Source organism: Lathyrus oleraceus, chromosome 7 (genome assembly GCF_024323335.1).
Source record: "Lathyrus oleraceus cultivar Zhongwan6 chromosome 7, CAAS_Psat_ZW6_1.0, whole genome shotgun sequence".
NCBI lineage: Eukaryota > Viridiplantae > Streptophyta > Magnoliopsida > Fabales > Fabaceae > Lathyrus > Lathyrus oleraceus.
The window spans coordinates 226,076,157-226,090,340 of record NC_066585.1 but is presented as its reverse complement, the minus strand read 5'-3'; positions in this window follow the sequence as shown (position 1 = coordinate 226,090,340).

The window sequence follows — 14,184 nt, the reverse complement described above, 5'->3', positions numbered from 1 at the left end:
GTCTAAAGGTTCAGTTTCAGTTTCTGATTCAGGTGCAGCAGAGGTGTTTGGTGGGTTGATATCAGAGGTGGGAAGGTCAAAGGGTTGGTCTTCAGAAGGTTGGTTTTCAGAAGGGATGGTGGTTGTTTGTTGTGGTGGTGAAGTTATTTCAGGTTCTGTTGGTTGTTGTGAAGCGTGGTTTAGAGCATAAATTTGGGCTAGGGTTGGAGAGTTAGGGTCTGAGAGTTCTGGGTCAGAAGAAATGTTGAGGTATGGTGGTGATTCTGGGGCTGTGGAAGAGGAAGAAGAGGAAGTGCTTTGGTTCATTTGTTCAGGTTCAAAAGGAGGTATGAATGTACGGGCGATATTTAAAACTGGTGAAGGCTGAGAGGTTCTGATGGTTGAAGGTGGGATTTCAGATGTTGTATAAATTGGTGATGTTGGGAGAGGATTAGAGGTAGGGGTAGAGGAAACCATCGGAGGTACAGAGGAAAGAGGAGGAACAGACATACCAGTAGAGATTTTCAGAGGAGCTGGAGATCTGCTTCCAGAAGATTCTCCAATTCTGGCCTTCTTTGCCTGTGATGCAATCTTCTTCTCAGAGAGACCTCTCTTGTATCTGACGAAGGCTTCTTCTGAATCCAGACAATCGTCGAGGCTGAAGTCAGATATGTCAACACCTTCATCCAGCAGACGCTGAAGATAGATGGCAACCGCATCTCTGGGTTCATTTTTGAAGAACCTTGCAAGACCATGGGGCAGCTTCCTCTGATCTTTCAAGGCATCCCAGGATGTATCCATAGTGGGTCTGACTTGAATCTTCTTGATTATTCCCATACTCTTGAGATTTCTGGCATTCAGAGGCTTCCCAGTGTCTATTGCCAGATCATCCATCAGTTTGGTCTTTTCCAGATGATCTACCAGTCCGTTCTCGATGAAAACATCAGATAGCAATCTTCCCAGAGGGATGTAGGATCTGGGCTTCATGTTATTTCTGGTTTCCTTGACAGAATCTCTGAGATATCTGAAAAGGAGAGCAGGGAGGCAGATCTTCACACCCTTCTGAATGCAATACAGAATGCATTTCTGATCTGCATTGATGTAGTCAGAGGAGTTAGAGGCTGGACGGTGGTGAATAGTTCCCAGAATGATCTTCAGCCACACTCTGAGGTTCTGATGCAGCTCTTTGTTCTTTGAAGGATTTCCTTCAGTGTTGGGTTTGAAGATTGTTGGATTGATTACATCAGTAATGCGCTTTGACCTAGGAGGGATGTTGTAAATCCTTTTGCCTCCATCTCTCTCCATGTTCAGTAAAGAGGCAATTGACCCTTCAGTAATTACAATCTTTACCCCCAGAACATAGGAGACGATGAAATGGTCATCTGCATCTGCAAATCTCCAGAACTCCTTGATGAGAAGTGGGTAAACAGGACCATAAAGCCTTTGGAAGTAGTTTTCCCACCCTTGTTTACGAAGTTCTTCAGTAAGATCAACGCCATTTCTCTTCAAGTTGTCGAAATCTACTAGCGTTTCACACAACACGTCCAGTCCTTCAAAAGGGGTTGATAGGTTAATATGGCGTTCACGGTCAAGAACATGAGGTTCTTTGTAAACAGGGGTGATGGTGACGCCTGTAACCGTTGGAGTTTGAATGCTTGAAGTTTGAGCAGTTGAGCTTGATTCCATTTGTTGAGAAAAGTTAAACACTTCTTGTTGTTGAGCGTCCATGGTGAAGAAGAAGATGAAGATTGAGAGTTTGCAGAGAATGCTTCAGAGAGGTTTAGGGTTTTAGAGTGAGTGAGAGTGATAAGTGTGTGAAATGTGAGAAAAGTGTTTAAATACTCTAAGTAAAACACATGCAAAACGACACATTAAATTGCGTTAGTACAAAGCTCAAGATTGCACGCTTGGGGGAAAAATGATTACAGCTAATTAATGAATGTCTAATCCCAATAGTACGCACACTGCTCAAGGAGATTTCAAACGTCTGTCCTTTGAATTTCTTTTGACAGCTGTCTAGAAGTTCTAGGGTTAGACGCTTAGTGCTCCACGTGTTGATGTATCTGATCTTCAGGAATACCAAAAGATTGATTCCTGGAGATTTCTAACTCAGATATCTTCTTAACTTGTAGAAGTATCAGAGTCAGAGGCAGAAGTACATTTGTTTTTATATCAGAGTCTCATTTTACATTTTCAGAGCCACACTTCATTCAGGGCAATTTTTAATGTTCAGATTTTCTAAGATGAAAAGAAATCTATCTTCAGCTAGAGGCTTAGTGAAGATATCTGCCCATTGATGTTCTGTATCAATGAACTTCAATGTTACTATCCCTTTCTGAACATAGTCTCTGATAAAATGATGTTTTATTTCAATGTGTTTGGCTCTGGAATGTAGAATGGGATTCTTACTTAAACAAATAGCAGCAGTATTATCACAAAAGATAGGAATGTTACTCTCAAGGATTTGCAGATCTTCTAACTGATGCTTCATCCAGAGCATCTGAGTTGTGCATAGTGACGCTGAGATATATTCTGCTTCTGCAGTTGATAGAGCAATTGTTGATTGTCTTTTGCTAGCCCAGGATATCAGATTGTTTCCCAGAAGCTGGCAATTTCCAGAAGTGCTTTTTCATTCTATTCTATCTCCTGCATAATCTGCATCACAGTAACCCGAGAGTCTATACTCTGATGTTTTCTCATACATCAGGCCCAGGTTAGGAGTTCCTTTCAGATACTTAAGAATTCTCTTAACTGCTGTTAAATGAGATTCTCTAGGATCTGATTGGAATCTGGCACAAAGACAGACACTAAAGAGAATATCAGGACGAGTAGCAGTCAGATAGAGAAGAGAGCCTATCATACCTCGATAGAGCTTCTGACAAACCTTGTTGCTTACCTCTTCCTTTTCAAAAATGCAAGTTGGGTGCATGGGAGTTTTTGCAGAGTTGCATTCAGTCATGTCAAACTTTTTCAGAACGTCTTTAATGTACTTGCTTTGATGAACGTACGTGACTTCTGGAGTTTGATTAATTTGAATTCCCAGAAAGAACTTTAGTTCTTGCATTAAACTCATTTCAAATTCTGCCTGCATTAACTTAGAAAATTCTTGGCAAACAGAGATATTAGCAGAACCAAAAATAATATCATCAACGTAAATCTGGCATATCATGAGATTATTATTAAGGTTTTTACAGAAGAGTGTAGAACCAACTTTCCCTCTGATAAAATTTTGTTCCAGAAGAAAATTGCTTAAACGTTCATACCAAGCTCTGGGAGCTTGTTTAAGTCCATATAAAGATTTTTTAAGTTTAAAAACATGTTCTGGAAAGTTTGAATTTTCAAAACCTGGAGGTTGATTGACATACACTTCTTCTGAAATATAACCATTAAGGAATGCACTCTTGACATCCATTTGGTATAATTTGATAGAGTGATTAATAGCAAAAGATACAAGAAGACAAATAGATTCTAACCTCGCGACTGGAGCAAAGGTTTCATTATAATCAATACCTTCTTGTTGACTATAACCTTGAGCTACCAGTCGAGCTTTGTTTCTGACGACTTCTCCTTTCTCATTCAGCTTGTTTCTGAATACCCATCTGGTTCCAATGACGTGAGTGCCTCTGGGTTTAGGAACGAGATCCCAGACATCATTCTTTGAGAATTGATCTAATTCTTCTTGCATAGCTGCCACCCAGTCGTTATCCTGAAGTGCTTCATCACAAGACGTAGGCTCAATCAGAGACACTAGTCCCAGAGGAGTATCTTCAGAAGTCCTGAAGGTAGATCTGGTTCTGACAGGTTCGTCCTTGTTTCCCAGAATCAAATCTTCAGATACATTGATACGACTTTTAACTTTCTTTGGGATTTCTGGAGATTTAATTTCTTCAGAGTTCTGAGTGACAGTTGCTTCTGGATTTTTATCAGATTCTACAAGAGTGATTTCCAAATCTGCAAACTTTTCAACTAGCTTTGACTTTTCAGGGTCAAGCTTATCATCAAATCTGACATGAATTGATTCTTCCACAATTTTGGTTTCTGTGTTGTATACTCTGTAGCCTTTAGAGCGTTCTGAGTATCCTAACATAATACCTTTCTGTGCTTTGGAATCAAACTTGTTCAGATGTTCCTTAGTATTTAATATAAAGCAAGAACATCCAAAAGGATGAAAATATGAAATGTTTGGTTTTCTTCCTTTACACAGTTCATAGGGAGTCTTTTCTAGAATAGGTCTTATAGAGATTCTATTCTGAATGTAACACGCTGTATTTACAGCTTCTGCCCAAAAGTGCTTTGCTGCATTAGTTTCATTGATCATGGTTCTGGCCATTTCTTGGAGTGTCCTATTCTTCCTCTCTACAACTCCATTTTGTTGTGGAGTTCTAGGGCAGGAGAAATCATGGGATATTCCATTAGAATCAAATAATTCTTCAAAATCTTTGTTTTCAAATTCTCCACCATGATCACTTCTGACTCTAATAATTTTAGAGTCAAATTCTTTTTGCACTTTGGAACAGAAACTAGTGAATACAGAGTGAGACTCACTCTTGTGCTTTAGGAATTTTACCCATGTCCAGCGACTGTAATCATCAACAATGACTAGTCCATACTTCTTTCCATTAACTGATGCTGTTTTCACAGGACCAAATAAGTCAATGTGAAGAAGTTCCAGAGGCTTAGAGGTAGAAACAACATTTTTCTTTTTAAAAGATGTTTTTGAAAATTTTCCTTTCTGACAAGCTTCACACAGAGCATCTGAAGAAAACTTCAGTTTAGGTAGGCCTCTGACTAACTCGAGTTTAGTTAGCTGAGAAAGTTTCCTCATGCTAATGTGGCCCAAGCGTCTATGCCATACCCATTGCTCTTCGTGAACTGACATTAGACATTTAACATTTTGATCTTTTAAATCAGAAAGATTTATTTTGTAAATGTTGTTTTTCCTCTTGCCTGTGAAAAGGACAGAGCCATCGTTCTGATTAATGGCTTTACATGTTTTTTGATTGAAGATTACATCATAACCGTTATCACTTAATTGACTTATGGATAACAAGTTATGCATTAATCCTTCTACATAAAGAACATCAGATATAGAGGAAAGAGTACCATTACCAATAGTTCCGGAGCCTCTGATCCTTCCTTTCTGATCTCCTCCGAAGCCTACAAATCCAGCGTCTTTAAGTTCCAGACTTTGGAACATAGACTTTCTTCCCGTCATGTGTCGCGAGCATCCAGAGTCCAGGTACCATGACTGGTGTCTGAACTTTGCTGCATAGGATATCTGCAACATACACAATCTTATCTTTTGGTACCCAGAATCTCTTGGGTCCTTTCAGATTAGTTTTCCCAGAGTTTCTTATAACTTTGGGTTTTCTAGCATTTTTAAATTTTTGTTCTTGTGTGTGTGTGTAATGATATGAAAAGGGAGACTTAAGTTGGTTACTGGTAGAAGTTTTATCTTCCTTAGGATCATACCCAATTCCCTTTTTATTGTTCTGACTAACTCCATAAATCATGGATGCCATAATACTCCTATCTATCCCATTTTTCAGAAATTCTTGAAAGGCTTCTTCGTATTTATAAATTATTGCATTTGAAGTTTGTGGAGTTTGAGATAACGCTTCTTCTAATTCTAAGCTTTTTCTTTTTGCTCCATCTCTTTCTAATGTTAACAACCTGATTGTATCTTTTTGTGCTAGAATTGTCATCTCAAGCTTGCCACAATCTTCAAATTTTGCTTTAAGACAGCCTTTAATGTTTTTAAACTTTTGTTTTAATTTCTGATATGAGCTAAGAGTTTCTGACAAACAAGATTCTAGATCAGATCGAGAGAGTTCAGAAAATACCTCTTCAGATTCTTCATCTGAGCTACTCCTGGATGTGGTAGCCATAAGTGCCACATTGGCCTGTTCATCAGAGTCAGATTCTGATGATTCAGATTCACTATCATCCCAGGTAGCCATCAATCCTTTCTTTGTCCTGAAGGTATTTTTCTTGAAGCTTTCTTTTCTAGGGTTGTCTTTCTTTAGCTTGGGGCATTCATTTCTGTAATGACCTGTTTCTTTACATTCATAACAGGTAATATCTTTGTTAGATTTACCTTTTGAAGTTGATTCTGAACGATCCCCTCTGGGTCTTGGTCTTCTGAAGTTGTTGTTCCTCTTTTTCCAGAGTTGCTTAACTCTTCTGGTTAGTAAGGGACAATTCTTCTTCATCATCAGAGTCTTCTGGTTCAGAGTTGTCAGCATCTTCAGTTTCTGCCTGGAGAGCTTTGGTTCTGTCAAGTTTGCGTCTTTCAGGTCTGGACTTTAACGCTACAGACTTGTTCCTTTTCTGAGGCTCATCTTCCTCTAGTTCTATCTCATGGCTTCTGAGAGAACTAACAAGTTCTTCAAGGCTAATATTGTTCAGATCCTTTGACAGCTTCAGAGCAGTAACCATAGGTCTCCATTTCTTTGGCAGACGTCTGACTATCTTTTTGACATGGTCTGCAGTTGTGTATCCTTTGTCTAGAACCTTGAGACCTGCAATCAGAGTTTGGAATCTAGAGAACATTGCCTCTATGGCTTCATCATCCTCCATTTTGAAGGCTTCATATTTATGGATAAGCGCCAGAGCCTTTGTCTCTTTGACTTGAGAGTTTCCTTCATGAGTCATCCTCAGAGAGTCAAGTATGTCTTTGGCTGTTTCTCTGTTGGTGATCTTTTCATACTCGTTGTAAGATATAACATTTAGGAGTATGGTTCTGGCCTTGTGATAATTCTTGAAAACTCGTTTCTGATCATCTGACATCTTACTTCTGGGAACTTCAGCTCCATCCTCTGTGACAGGAGGTTTGTATCCATCTGTGACAATGTCCCAGAGTTCAGCATCATAACCCAGAAAGAAACTTTCAATTCTATCTTTCTAGTAGTCAAACTTTTCTCCATCAAAAACAGGAGGCTTAACATTGTAACTATCTTTTTCATTTGAGTGGGCCATAGTTTTTCTCGTACTGGATCTCTCTACACTGTTAAGTGTTTGATTAGAAAATCAATAACAGAGCCGGAGCTCTGATACCAATTGAAGGTGAGAAAAACAAGAAAGGGGGGGGGGGGTTTGAATTGTTTGGAAAAATAAGCGCTTTTTCAAAATGAAAACCACACAATGATTTTATACTGGTTCGCTTATAACACAAAGCTACTCCAGTCCACCCGGCCAAGGTGATTTCGCCTTCAACAAGGACTTAATCCACTAATCTTGAAAGATTACAAACAACGTCTAAGAGAAAGATCTCTTAGTCCTCTCAAGTATACAGACTTCACAGAGTCACTTGAGGAAATAAACAAACAATAGATAAAAGATTTATGTAATCTAGAGTGCTTCTAAGAAAGCAAATATTACAGTATTAAGAACAAGAGTTTTTCACGTTATAAGCAAAAGCTTCGTGAAGATCTTTAGAGAGCAAGAGTGTTTTTCTTGAGCGTTGATGTTTCAGTATAATTTTGGCTTGTTGGCTTTCTTATTCTTCAAAGTTGATTGCAGCCCATTTTATATATCAGTTGAAGTAGTAGTTGAAACTGGTGGATATTAAAATGAATTTACGCCATCACTTAAATAGCTTCTGCAGGATAACTTTCTCTCCTTGAAATGACTACTTACCACAAGTAGTATCTTCTTTATTGAAATTGGAGATTAACGTCTCTTTCTTAATTAGGAAAACCATTTGCAAATCTTTACTTGACTTTAACGTTACTCTTTCATGATTAGCAATCCATGCTCAGAGTATTTGTGTTTCTGGAAAATCTTGGAATCTTGCTTCTGATGTTAATCTCTTGTGAGTTCAGATAGTTTCTTCAGATAGCGCTGATAACTTCTGGAAGTTAGAGATAGCGTTGTTCAGAGTCAGAACATCTAGAGCTTACTTCTTGTTCAGATGCTTCTGATACTTTGCTGTTTTGCTCAGAGTTAGACTTTCTTGAACGTGTTTCCACTTCAGATGCTTCTTATCTTCTGATAATTTGTATCTGATCTGGTTCTGTATCTGATGACATCATCAGATTTCTTTCTTCTTTCTTTAGAACCCTGCACACTTAGAAACTTTTCGTTAGGGTGCCTTTTTTGGTTTCATCCTTTGTTATCATCAAAATCAAGGAATCTGTTGTAGAACAATTTTTGTTCTTACAAGAGAGGATGTGCAATTATGAAGGAGAGTCAATAGTAAAAAATAAATGAGAATGAAAGCGATAAGACAAGCAACAAAGTCACCATATTGGGGTACCCCCTGAATGTAATAGGGAAATGCAACTACGTTCTCCCCCTTTTTGATTTTTGGAAAGCTTTCACTTGGAATTAAGTCAAATTTGAGCAAAAAGAAAAAACACTTGTGCTCCCCCTAAAACATTGCACACAAACCACATAATATAATGCCTAAAACAATTCTAGACTGACATTACAATTTCTCCCCCTTTGACAAAATAAAAAAGAGATAGATCGAAGTGCGTCTAAAAATAAAATACCAACCATAAACAAATAAATCCAAATGAGCACATGATCTAAACAACTAAGAAGAATATACAACAATAAAGATCGAATACAATACACAAAGATAGGCTTACTATATGCAACAAAATGCAAATAGACATGTAAGACCAATATTCAACAACAAACAATTAAGTGATCAAAACTTATATCATCAAGGAATGCATTATCAATCATAAATAATGCATGATTAATTATACATATGCTCAAATGTACATAATTAACAATACACATTTAAAAATACTTAAATGAAAAGAAGAACTATCAAAGACATATGCTAGAGATGAATGAGTAAGGTAAGGAGGATAATAAGCAAACTAATGCACAACTCTAGAACAAACACATACAATAATATAAAGCCAGATACAAGAGTTATAGAGACATACCAATATAGTCGGTAACAACTATTATTTGCTACAAAATAGTGTTAGTGAAAACAAAATATATAGAAAATGAAACTAAACAAACATCCTCATTCTATTTAAAGCACAAAGAGTCTAAGACTCCCAAATCTCTACAAATCTTTTGAAAGAGATCCAATGACAATAGTTTTGTTAAAATGTCAGCAAACTGAATATTAGTCTCAATGTATTCAAAAACAACATTCTTTTTTTCCACATGATCACTAAGAAAACGGTGTCAGATCTCAATGTGTTTGGTCCGTGAATGAAGTATTGTATTCTTAGTGAAGCTTATTGTATTAATACTATCACACTTAATCATAACGCAACCAAGTTTTAAATCATAATCTAGTAATTGTTGCTTTAGCCATAAGACTTGTGTACAACAACTACCAGCGGCTACATATTTAGCCTCAGCGATAGAAATAGCAAAAATATGCTGCTTCTTGTTGTGCCAAGAAACTAAACAACTTCAAAATAAGGGACATGTACCACTAGTGCATTTCCTATCTGACTTGCAACCCGCGAAATCAAAATCAGAAAAACCTACTAAGCTACAAGCACTACCTTTAGGATATCAAAGACTGTGATGTGATGTTTCGTTAAGATACCTCAAAATACGTTTTACGATCTTAAAGTGGGATTCCTTAGGTAACGCTTGACACCTTTCACACATGCACACATTAAACATGATATATGGCCTACTCGCAGTTAAATAAAAGAAGAATCCGATTATACCACTATACCTAGTAATGTCAAAATCTACTCCTCTTTCATCTTTGTTAATAAGTTAAATTTGAGGCCCATTCTGTACTTTTGTATGCATAGCCTCACTTTACAAACTACCTCTTATGATATCTCCCAAAATTTGATCTAACATATGATCTTTTGCGATTATCCAATCATGAGGCCGCTAGTTCGAGGTCTCTTGTTTATCATCCTTATGTAACCTTTCCTCTTTAATCTTCCTTAATGTACCCATCCTTTGATAAAAGATGAGGATCCTCTTTGGAACTTTCGTCGTTGATCAACTTCTTAGTTATCAAACCTGAAATATCAAAACAAATGCCTTTTCCTGTCTTTTAGGGTGAGGGCTTATCAAATGAAACATGAATAGATTCTTCTAATGCAAAAATTTTAATGCAAAAAATGTTTAATGCAAGGTAAATTTAATGAAAAAGATTTTAATGCAAATGAAAAACAATTTTGATGAAGATGAAGAAATAAATTTGATGCATATTGTCATACCCCAAAATCCACCCTACCCCCCTAAAACTTTCATCTGATCCATGACTCTATTACACATACATACATTCATTATTCCATCATCATAACTGCATTAACATCCATAACCAAAGGCATATTGCACAGGCTTAAGGCATGACGTTTACACCTAAGAAAAACCAACAGAATAAGGAAAAAAAATCAATTTTTGGTATGTGTAATCGATTACCCTAATCATGGTGATTGATTACACCTGTGCAAACAGTAGTAGTAACTCTATTTTTTTTACACAAAGTGTCTTTTTTTTCACCCACTTATCCACTTACTTTCCCTATAAATAGGGACACCATTTCCCCTCATTTTCCATGATTCTTAGCCCCCAAAAGTTCTGTCCAAACATCATTCACTCTCCCCTCTAAACCTAAGTCAAAACAAAAATATTTCTCTCCCAAACGTCACCCTCCACCAACTTTTTTCCTTAAAACTTCCCACTCTCTAACACTCACAACTCAACCCCTTCACTAAGCTTCCACCATAAATACTTTCATCCCAAACCCCTTGCTTCACATTCAAGCTCAACACCATTTCAACCTAGCTTTTTCACATTTTTTGGGTTATGATTTTAGCTTAAACTTTTTAACTTTTTGGTTCTGTTTTGTATTGAAAAATGGTTGGTTGTTCTTGGTTGTTGTTTTAAGAGGGTTTATATTCAAGCTTGCAAATAATGATTAACTTTGGTCTACACACTTTTATTTGAGATTTCTTACTCTTGCTACCTTTTTGTTCACCTTTTCTAGTCTTGCTTTGTGTTTGTTATCATTTGCTTTTATCGTGGACTTGTTATTACATTTGTTTGGTTAATTAGGTTTATTAGATCATGGCCATGGTTGTTTAGAGTTGATTAAATCTTCAACGTTCCAAACCTATTAATGATTGATCAATAGATCATTCATGATACTTTGAGGCATTGATAGATTGCCTCTATTTCAACCATATTTGAGTCATTTGATGCATATATGAAACCATGTTCTTTACATTAACTTGCTAATCTATTTTCTTATTGTTATTCTACTAACCACTTACTACTAACTCCTAACATTTACATTATTTCACTTTACTTCCTTACAATTTATTTTATTGCTCATTTTATTTTTAAGTACTTTATGTTTATGTTTATTGTTATCTAACCATATCATTTATATTATGCTAATTTATTTAATCTTTTACTACCTTGCTAAATAAAAAGAAGTAAAAAACAAAAGAAAGAAAACAAATCATAATTATTTGAGTGACATATTGATAGATGGACTTAGGGTTGTATAACTTTCTTTGTTAGAAATGTATTGTTAGTTGATTTTTTAATCATCTTCAATACTTTGCATCAATGATAAGTTATCCCTTAATGTGCCATATTTTGAGTTTTGACCAATGAATAAATATTCCTAAAAAATATTCATTTTGCACATATTGCTAACCACTAATTATACTTCACTAACTTTGTTTATCATTAACCATTTGTTATTGTGATTTTGATACTATTGACTTGTTATTTGTTTTACATCATTTATATCCACTAACCTTTATTATTGTGATATTATTATTAGTTATCTTGTAATTTACTTTTATGTAATTACCTTGTAATTTACATTCAAGTACTCATTATCATCATCATCATTGTACAAACTCATCATGCATGTTTATTTATTTGTTATTTATTTTATTGTCATCATATATTAAAAACAACAAAAATATGATAAAATCATAAGACCAAAAATATCCACTCCACTGATTAATCACTTGGACTTAGAGGATTCCATTTAGGACCTTTACTTGGAGGCCTTCCTTTACTCTTTTGTGATACTTTGTAAACACTTGAATTTTCATCCGTGATTTACATTCATGTTGTAATAATGGAATCATGACATCATCTTAGGGGGACATGTTTGTAAGACCATTATTCTTTGTTTAGCTTAGGTCAATTTTGCACACACAAGGATTTCTCTTGGGCTACCTTAAAATTAGACCCTTTATTTTATTATTGGTTACTTTGCATTCATGTTGCATAAGCCAATCAATCACGTCGACAAAGATGGTGAGGAAGATTATGAACTCCAAGAGTCAAAGGTCATTCAACCACATGAAGAGTCGGTAGAAGTGGTCAATCTAGGAACTAAAGAAGAAGTCAAAGAGGTTAGAGTAGAATCAGATCTACAAGAATATGTGAAGACAAATTTGGTCAAACTCCTACAAGACTAAATGGATATGTTTGCATGGTCTTATCGAGACATGCCAGGTCTCGATACTGACATCGTGGTCCATCATCTACCCCTCAAGGAAGACTGTCCTCCTATGAAGAAAAAGCTAATAAGGACTCATCCTAACATGGCTATGAAGATTAAGAAGGAAGTATAAAAGCAGCTCAACACAGATTTTCTAGCAGTGTCCAACTACCCTTAGTGGATTGCTAATATCGTGCTCGTGCCTAAAAGGGACGAAAAATTACGTATATGTGTAGAATACATAGATTTGAATAGAGAAAATCCCAAAGACGACTTCCCACTTCCTCACATTGATGTGCTAGTGGACAACACCACCCAATTCTTTGTCTTTTCCTTTATGGATGGTTTTTCCTGATACAACCAAATCAAAATGACTCTGGACGAAATGGATAAAACTACTTTCATCACCCCATGGGGAAATGTTTTCTACAAGGTCATGCCCTTTGGCTTAAAGAACGCTGGCGCCGTGTATCAACACACAATGGTTACACTCTTTCATGACATGATTCATAAAGATATTGGGGTGTACGTTGACGACATGATCGCCAAGTCCCAAATTGAAGAGGAGCATTTGGTTAACTTAGAGAAACTATTTGAAAGCTTGAGGAAGTTTAAGTTGAGACTTAACCCCAGTAAATGCACATTCGAGGTAAGATATTGCAAATTGCTAGGTTTCATTATCAGCCAACGAGGTATCGAAGTAGATCCCGAAAAGGTAAAGGCCATACAAGCTATGCATGCACCTAAAACTGAAAAGGAGGTCCGAGGATTTCTTGGGAGATTGAGTTACATCGCCCGATTCATATCTCATTTCACAACCACCTGTAAGACGATCTTCAAATTACTTCCAAAGGATCAAGACGTCATTTGGAACGACAATTGTCAAAATGCATTCAAGAAGATCAAGGAGTACTTACAAGAACCTCTGATTCTGATGTCTCCAATGCCTGACAGACCTTTAATCATGTACTTAATAGTCCTTGAAGCATCTATGGGATGTATCCTCAGCCGGCACGATGAGACTGGAAGAAAGGAACATGTAATATACTACTTAAGCAAGAAGTTTACCGATTGCAATAGTAGGTATTCGATGCTTAAGAAGACCTGTTATTCACTTGCTTGGGCTGAGAAACACCTAAGGCAATACATGCTCACCCATACAACACTCTTAATCTCCAAGATAGATCCCATCAAGTACATCTTTGAGAAGCCTACTCTAACTGGTAGAGTAGCTCGTTGGAAAATGGCTTTAACCGAGTACGACATCCAACATGTCACTCAAAAATCTATCAAATGGAGTGTACTGTCAGACTATCTTACACATCAACCTTTGAAGGATTACCAATCTATGCGCTTTGAGTTCCCATATGAGGACATTATGATGATAAGGGATTACAACATCCCCAGACCCGAGGAAGGACCGAAATCTGGATCTCGGTGGACCCTTGTATTTGATGGAGCTTCTAACGCTCATGACAATGGCATTGGGGAAGTCATCACCTCTCTAACTAGTTTTCACTTGCCTTTCACTATAAGGTTATGCTTCAAATGTACCAACAATATGGAGGAGTATGAGGCTTGTATCTTTGGTATTAAAGCTGCGATTGGTCTTAGGATCAAAATTCTGAAAGTCTATGGAGATTCAGCCTTGGTCATCAGCCAAGTCAAAGGAGATTGGGAAGCTCGAGATCACAAGATAATCCCTTACAATGAGCACGTCCTAAAGTTGATCCCATAGTTTGACGAGATTACATTCCATCACATCCCTAGAGAGGAAAATCAGT